Here is an 8,046-nt window from a genome sequence, read left to right on the forward strand (position 1 = left end):
GTTTTATTTCATCAATAGTCAATTTAAATGTTGAATAACTAAAACATTAACACACAGTGTATTTTCAGTATGAAACACTGCATTGGTATATGAATGTTAATTAAATTTCTGTTTAATAAATACAGGTAAATTGATTTTCAAGTATACCTGATTTCACATAAGCTACATATCTGCAGCTACAAGTACATGTAAATATTTCTGGAAGGTATCTATCTACATAATTATATTCAGTTAATAATTTTTTCTGTTCACTGATTTCAACAAAAATAATCTAAACTGATATGCACACAATTTATATATCATGACTCATTGAAAAAGGAAAAAATAAAAAAAAAACAACATGCAATCATGTTTGTATTAATTTTACAAGAAATTTACTAAGCACTACATGTAGACAGACAATGGAATGTTCAACAACAAATAAGTTGTATATTACAGGCATATGTTATAATAAAGATTATGCTGTTTAAAAATGAAGTAAAACTTTATAAATCAATTTTTAGATACCCTTCACAAGATCTCCGAAATTTGATATATTTTGATAAACAAAATTAAGTGCACATGTACATTCTAATTATTTTAATTTTTTTCTTCCTACTCAAAAAAAATTAAGGTTCAATTTTTTTTTCAAAGATGATCAACCTTATAATAAAATTCATTGTAAAAATATTCTCGTGTTTCTTTCTTTACTGATCTGGTATAAAATAATGTGTAATTAAAGTATGTAATTCATATAGTTTAAGCATGCAATACCAGTGAGAGCTAGATGTAGCTATTACCTCCCTTTTTTGCAAAAACATTTTGCTTAAAAATATCAGTTTTAAGTTATAAATCTTATCTTATTATTCTGTAACACATGAAGTCACCTGTATGGCCCAGTGGCAAGAGCATCTGCCCAAGAAGTCATGAATTAACGAGTTGATCCCTAAATTGCTTGTTTGAAATCCCACAGTTGGACATAGATATGAGACTGTATATACAGAGGTAAAGGACAAAATTTGCATCTCTCCACCGGCAAATGTTGGCGTCCCCATATGAGTGAAAAATTCTCAAGAAGAACATTAAACAACATACAAGTAAACAATTAACTATAGAGTCTTTGAATATGCAAATTCTTTTTTTCTGAGAAAGGGATCCTCAAATGATGTTTAGATATGGTTCATAAGAGTAGAAAAGTACTCAATCATCCCAGCTAGTCTTCATGAATTCAGCAAACATTTGATATGTGGCCTGAAAAATATAAAATGTTGATGCATTAACATAAAAGTATATGATTGATATTTTAATAATTCATCATAAATTAATTGAATCAATAAAATAAAATCACACTTGTTATCTTGAAATGCTTATGGGACTGCTGAAAAAAAAGCTGAGATATCCAAGAGATTCAGGGTAAGATATAAAGAAAAAAATGTCGTTCAAGGGACTTTGATATCTCAATGTGTTCAAGATATCACTCAGTGTCAAAGATATATACCAAAGTTCAACTCTAAACAGAGTATATAAAATTGGGGGATAAACCCATAGAATCCTCACAGTACCCTTTGTAGTTTTCAGATTTGTAACTTTGTGATTTGACTGGGAAAAATCTTTTCATTAGTATAAACTGATTGCCCCATGTTGGGGCTACCCACACATCCAAAGAAAACAATTTAAACACAGTGGGTTCAACATAGCCCACCCAAATGTTTGGTTGCATAAAGAGGAGAAATGATGTTTCTTTCCCTTTTGACCTTTAAGTTGACCCCGCAAAAGGAAACAAATTTTGTAAAGTGTGGATTGATCTAAACTGTCATGAATGTATACATACCCTAGGTAGTCAAAGTTGTTTGATTTTAAGATACAGTGTACCGTACTGTTGTTTAACTGTACTTATTCAGACTGCTCTGTTTCACTTAATTTCCAACAGTACACATTTTTTTCACATATCTGACATCCATCATTTACTATCATGATGAGAGTTATGCCCCTTTTCTATAACCCCAAAATATTGCTTTCTTTCTGAAAATAGTAACTTTTTTTTTACCTTACATAGATATTATCTCCATAAAATAGGTATTTAAATTATGAAAACTTATATTATTTTAATCTCTACTTAACTTAAAAGCCAAGAAATAAATAAAATGATTTTCCAATATTTACATAGGGCTTTCAAGATAAACATTTTGTTTCTAATTATGGCACATCCATTACCCTTGATTCAGAGATTCTGTACTAGGATGTATTACTTAAAAAATATGATGTATCGTGGCTCTGATAATTAAGAAAAGATTTAATAATAAAAGGATTCAGCCTTAAATATTCCAGAATAAAACTTTTATCCCCAACTGTGGACCCACCCTACCCTACAACTATATGATCTGAACAAATCTAAATCTGCTTTTAACTATCTCAGAGTGACTACATGTAACATGACCTGCCTATTTTTCAAAAGAATTTAGATTTAATTTTTTTTATTGTCTAGTTCTCTTTATTTTATTGCTGTACTTTAATACATACACCAATAACATATCATCGCCAGTAATCAACATACCTTCTCTTTGGACTTGACATCCTTTCCTATTCTCATGGTTGCAGCTTTCATAAGATAATTTGTTTTGTTACAGCTGAACTACAAATATGATTAATAAGTTAATACAATCCTCTAAATTTATTAATCCGAATAAAATACAAGCATTTGCAATTATGTGAGAAAAAAACTGAATAAAAAATACTGACATATATTAATGTACCACATGCAAATCAAAAAAATATGTAATGCAATCACTTACAGTTTGCATATTATGCTGATTTATGTATCAGCCTAATTTTTCTTTGTTATTCCAATCAGCATGTTCAGGATGATAATAATTAATAAATAATAATGCTGCCTATTATAAATTTATCCTTACAATTACAATACAATACTCACAACAGTCAAACCTTGAACTTGCACATCACTGTCTTCAGAGTATATCCTGCAAGAAACATTCATTGCACATTAGTGTATAATTGAATTTATTTAATGTTTTTATTATTATTTTTTTAATTTATTTTAATGAAATTATAATTTTTGTGAATTTAATACAGTACGTGTATTATGTGCATACATATTGAAGCCCATTTATAAATCAATCAACAATGTCATTCTTCAAAAGAATTAGAAGACATACATTATATAAATGTAAAGATCAGTAAAGCCCATATTTTAAAATTGGAAAAAAAATTCTTGTGTGTATAATTTGTTTGGGATGGTGCATATCATTAAAATAGCAAACAACAAAAAAAAGGTCGAAATGTCTTGATAGCTGACTTTACAATGCAAGGACAAAAATAATTGAAGGCACACATGACTGGGTTTTTTTAATCTAGGCTAGTAAATGGTAGGGGGCACCTGACTTTTGGGTCTGGTCTATGTATAACAAAATACAATTATAGTTGGGCTAGTAACTTGACAGGCTTGTGTCAAAGTTCTGTCATTTCAGAATCCTGCTTTGTTTATATTAATTTTTTGTCCAACTGTGTATCACATTAAATAAACAAAATATAACTGTTACATTGTTACACCTTTAAAAAATTGTTCCTATACAAATCTATACAGAAAAAAGTCTAACATTTTTAATGTTTTGCTGAGCGGGCATAAAAAAAAAATCGATGTTGGACCGCTGAGTGAGATGTTGGACCGCTAGGAGAGATGATGGACTGCTAGGAGAGATGTTGGACCGCTTACGTCACAGAATGGGCGGAGCTTAATCTCATTTTTCATTCTTTTGTTTTAAACAGTGACAGATCTAATGTTACATTACAGAATATAGTACAAAATACATGTATGTCAAAAAATATATTAATCGTGATTCTTATTATTATGGTTTTTTGTCAGTCTCTTTTTATTAAAATCTAATAGCCTAGTGGGATAATGATATTATGATGAGCTGACCAGTAAAAAGTCTGAGTGAGCAGTGAAAGAAAACTCTTTCTAGCCCTACAATGATTTCACATTTGTGCTAGATTGAATATACATTTTCTAAATTCAATAATGTTTGTTTATTACCTTATAGGGTCAATTGTGTTATTTTTGTCATACCTGGAGATGGCTGTTCAAAATTTACTCCAACCTGTAATAAACAAACAAAAAAGAAAATTACTTTTCATTTAACACATTGAAATAATTAAACAATATGTATAAAATTAAATACATAATATTCTTACAAATAAAAATGCATAACATCAGTGTAAATTATCTTAAGAAATATCTTTTCATTACACAGACTGATGCATGCTTGTAATCTATTATACCCCCGCTTGAAAAGCGGGAGGGTATATTAAGTAATCGATATGTCCGTCCTTATGCTTTGGTGTACCCATCTCTTATCAGCTAATTCCTCTCAAACCACTGAGTGATATTTGATGACTTTCACAGAATCTATATCAGTATTACATGTTGCCATTGTGCATCTTCTATTTTACTTTTATCCGTCACATATTTGGGGTTTCCCATAGCAAAACATGGACACATTCATTATCATATGAGAAGCGGTGGGTATCATTTAATGTCGGATCTTATTGCTCACCATAGCTCTAGTTTTATGATATTTATACTATTTCATTAGCTACTTTTAGATTGGCAATACTTTAAAAGGGAAAATAGTGGTACACATAAAAATATTCAAAAATTTACATAAACTGCATATATGTGATTGATTGATTGTTTGTTATTTATAATGCCCCTCTTGAGAATTTTTCACTCATATGGAGACGCCACCACTTGCCGGTGGAGGGCTGCACATTTTGTCCTATGCTCGGCACTGAAGGCCTTTGAGCAGGGAGGGATCTTTTTTGTCCCAGCACCTACAGTGACACAGGGCCTCGATCGGTTTATAGGGTCTAATCCAAAGGACCGGTTTCCACATCCCACAGTGGGATTTGAACCAGCAAAGTAACTAAGGATGGACTCCTTACGTCCCGACTCTAGAGCAGACGCTCTAATCACTGCACCACACGGGCGACAACTGCATATGTGAAATTTCATACCTCATGTCTGATATATACACAAGTATATGAGAACTGCATTGACATCAACTGATCATAAATTCAATGATATTAAATTAGAAAAGTAACAACCATATTTTGATCAGTAGGCTCTAGTGAAAACTGCATGATTGATATAAACAGCCGACTCTATTAAAACTGCAAACAAATGTAAACAAACCTTTATCCAGGTACATATGTATATGTGCAGAGGAAATTCGGAAGAACTTCTTGTGCATACGGATAGAATTAAATTTTAGTCTCTTGGTATTTAAAAAACACATATGGTTCTCACAAATCACTGGGTATTGATAAGTAAGAATTATGACTTATATACGAGTAACTGTGCATATGCATGCATAGTAGACTACCTTACAAGTAGGAACGAACTATAGCACACCTGCATTTTCTCTTCAATTTAAGACATGCTATTAATAGCATTTGACAAACATGCCCTCAAATATTTTGTCATTTTCCATGTTATCTGCAACAGGTAATCGAAAAAATAAAAACGAAAACTTACGAGTGCTTTTGTTAACTAAATCAATGTATGTGGGTTATCTTGACCAACACAACTACTCCCTTCCACGTGGAAACATGTTTACAAAATCGAGAGGTGCTGTTTTGACACTTTAAAGTGAAATAGCACTTGACAGAATAAGAAAATGCAAACCTACACTTACTTTTTAGGTAAAGAAACGTTTGTTTTTCAACTTTTCGCAATTTACAAATTTTATAAAGCGAGACAACTTAAAGTTTTACCTCTTTTTTCATGTTGAATTTCTCTCTCGATTTCCACTTCTAGCATGTTGGTCTCGCTGAATTCTCGCGAGGAAAGCTGTTCGGACGTTTATGGATTTTGTTCATATTTTATTACGTTTATCTCCGAATTCTTCCGATTTATGCTAATGAGGTTAGGAGGTGTGTTAAGGAAGTTCACAGAAAACACACCATCGGAAAGATCTTTACGAGAAACAAAAAGCCGAAACTGCCGATGAATTGTCTAAAATGAAGACACAGTAGAAGTCGGAGATCATTCAGAGAATTAAAGATTTTAAAAATGGAGAGAGGGAAATAAATAGTCTAGTCAAATTATCAAAATTTCCATCAAAATGTGAACTAATTGCAACAGTTTCAAAACTTAGTTTTAATCAGTCTATGATATAGTCTGAATATATAACAAAAAGTTTAGTAAAATTTATACATGGGAAAATTGAAAAATTGGGGTCATTATTGGGACGTATTGTGTTCACTCTGATTAAGTGTTAAACGAACAATGTAAAGTAGAGACTTCTATACTGGTTTTAAAAAAATATGTTAGTAGGGAAATAAGCTTAACTGAATAAACTGAATTGGAAAAATATTAAATATTGGTTACTATATGTGTTGGTTGCCATGGAAACAGTATAAATTGAGAATATCACCTACTTTTGAACAATGAACCTTCACAAACACGAATACAGTCACTACGTTAGTTTACACGCATACTCAAAATGCATTCTTTTGCCATAAATGCTTCAAAGACATTATTTAGAAGATTCATGTAAATAGGTGGTAACCATAGATACATTATAAATGAATTTTACATGAAAATTTCGTATTCAGCAATGCTAAGTATAGCACAAATATACTCAATTACCAAAAGTTAAGAAACAATAAAATGTTTTAATTCTATTGAAAGGTAATATCCGAAAATAATTAGCAGCAGATTTAGAGGGGTCAGGGGACATCCACCAATAAGAATTTTTTTATGAAAAAGTAGCAGAAAATGCCCCCCCCCCCCAAAAAAAAAACTTTATCCCTCCTGTAACTGCAAGGTTTTCCCCGTATATGAAGAAAATTGTGAGAAGATCTCATAGAACCCCATTCCTCCTCGAAATAGATTTATATGTTTTATTCTGGATTAGGTATGTTGTTAATTTTTTTTTTTTTTTTTTTTTTTTGTCAAAAAATATTCTGAAATCTGAATTTTTTTACGCACAGCAAAGCTGGTCCCCATAGATTACATTGTAGTTGTGTTGTCCACCCTTCAGAAAATTTTATTTCAACGCGTGACACCAGTTTTGAGTTCCTGCAATATGATTGGTTTGGTAACTTGTATAAAATGCCAAGAAATAAAGAATACTCAGTTTACATCAGTATCATAAAATGCTTGTACACTATAATGAGTATGATGGTTCTTGTTTGATCAGAACTTGAACCTACCCCACACGCGGGTACCCTTCAGGGTATCTCTTGTCATGGGTTTAATAAAAGTGCTATCTTACTCATATCAAGTGGATCAATGTATTTTTTACCCTCCATATAATGAAACCATGCCCTCCGGTGTGATAAGAACATAGCAACAGTCAATGTTGCTTCATGGATGGTGATATTCCAAAAAATATTTCAAGATTTTTTTTCAGTGTAATTACACCCTCAACTACATTCAATAATATGAAGATAAGACACGTTTAAGGATAAAATCTAAAACTGCTATCCCTTGAAAAAGACCATTTGACCAAGATGTAGCCGAATCAACAGTAATTGAATTGCATTGAGTACAAAATATTGTGAAATGTGCGCGCAAAGGTTCTGCGCAGTTAACAATTATTATATTGTTACCCTTCTTAAATCTTTAAGTATTTCAAACCGTTGCTATGTAATGTTACTTGAACAGGGTGGGGGCAATTGAAAGCACACAGTATATTATTTTATTGTTATTGATAAAAAAAAAAAATCTAAGGTCAAATTAAAGCACTTACACAAATGGAATGAAGTAAAAGAGAGCAAGCCAAGTATTTGTTTCAACGAAGAATTAAATGTTAAACTCTTAATTGGGAGATACTGGTAGTCAATTTTTACTTGTTCAAATTCACAAGTAAAAGTATTATTGTTATATTTTCCCCAAATATTTTTATCCTAACATTAATAGAAATTATAAGACTTTGGCTTTAATCTAGGAATTCACCCGCATGGCGCAGTGGTTAAAGCATCTGCTCTAGAGTTGCGGAAGTGGAGGTGTGGAAGTCAAAACTTCACTTCTTTGAAAATCAAAAT

General features: G+C 31.4%; 1 long non-coding RNA gene across 4 annotated transcripts; it reads right to left on the reverse strand.

Moving 5' to 3' along the window:
• Positions 1-383: 383 nt before the first annotated feature.
• Positions 384-5,589, reverse strand: LOC134242079 (uncharacterized). Of its 4 annotated transcripts, none has more exons than XR_009986799.1 (5): positions 5,531-5,589; positions 4,064-4,094; positions 2,912-2,957; positions 2,534-2,611; positions 384-1,230 (listed from the first exon to the last, which is right to left on the reverse strand). It is a non-coding gene; the product is annotated as an uncharacterized LOC134242079 (long non-coding RNA). The 4 variants fall into 4 exon arrangements; XR_009986796.1 differs by having other exon boundaries at positions 4,031-4,094; XR_009986797.1 differs by lacking the exon at positions 384-1,230 and adding an exon at positions 1,857-1,974 and having other exon boundaries at positions 4,031-4,094.
• Positions 5,590-8,046: the final 2,457 nt, after the last annotated feature.

Source organism: Saccostrea cucullata, unplaced genomic scaffold, assembly GCF_032062105.1.
Source record: "Saccostrea cucullata isolate Sc308-1 unplaced genomic scaffold, CSIRO_AGI_Scuc_v1 ctg2873, whole genome shotgun sequence".
Classification (NCBI taxonomy): domain Eukaryota; kingdom Metazoa; phylum Mollusca; class Bivalvia; order Ostreida; family Ostreidae; genus Saccostrea; species Saccostrea cuccullata.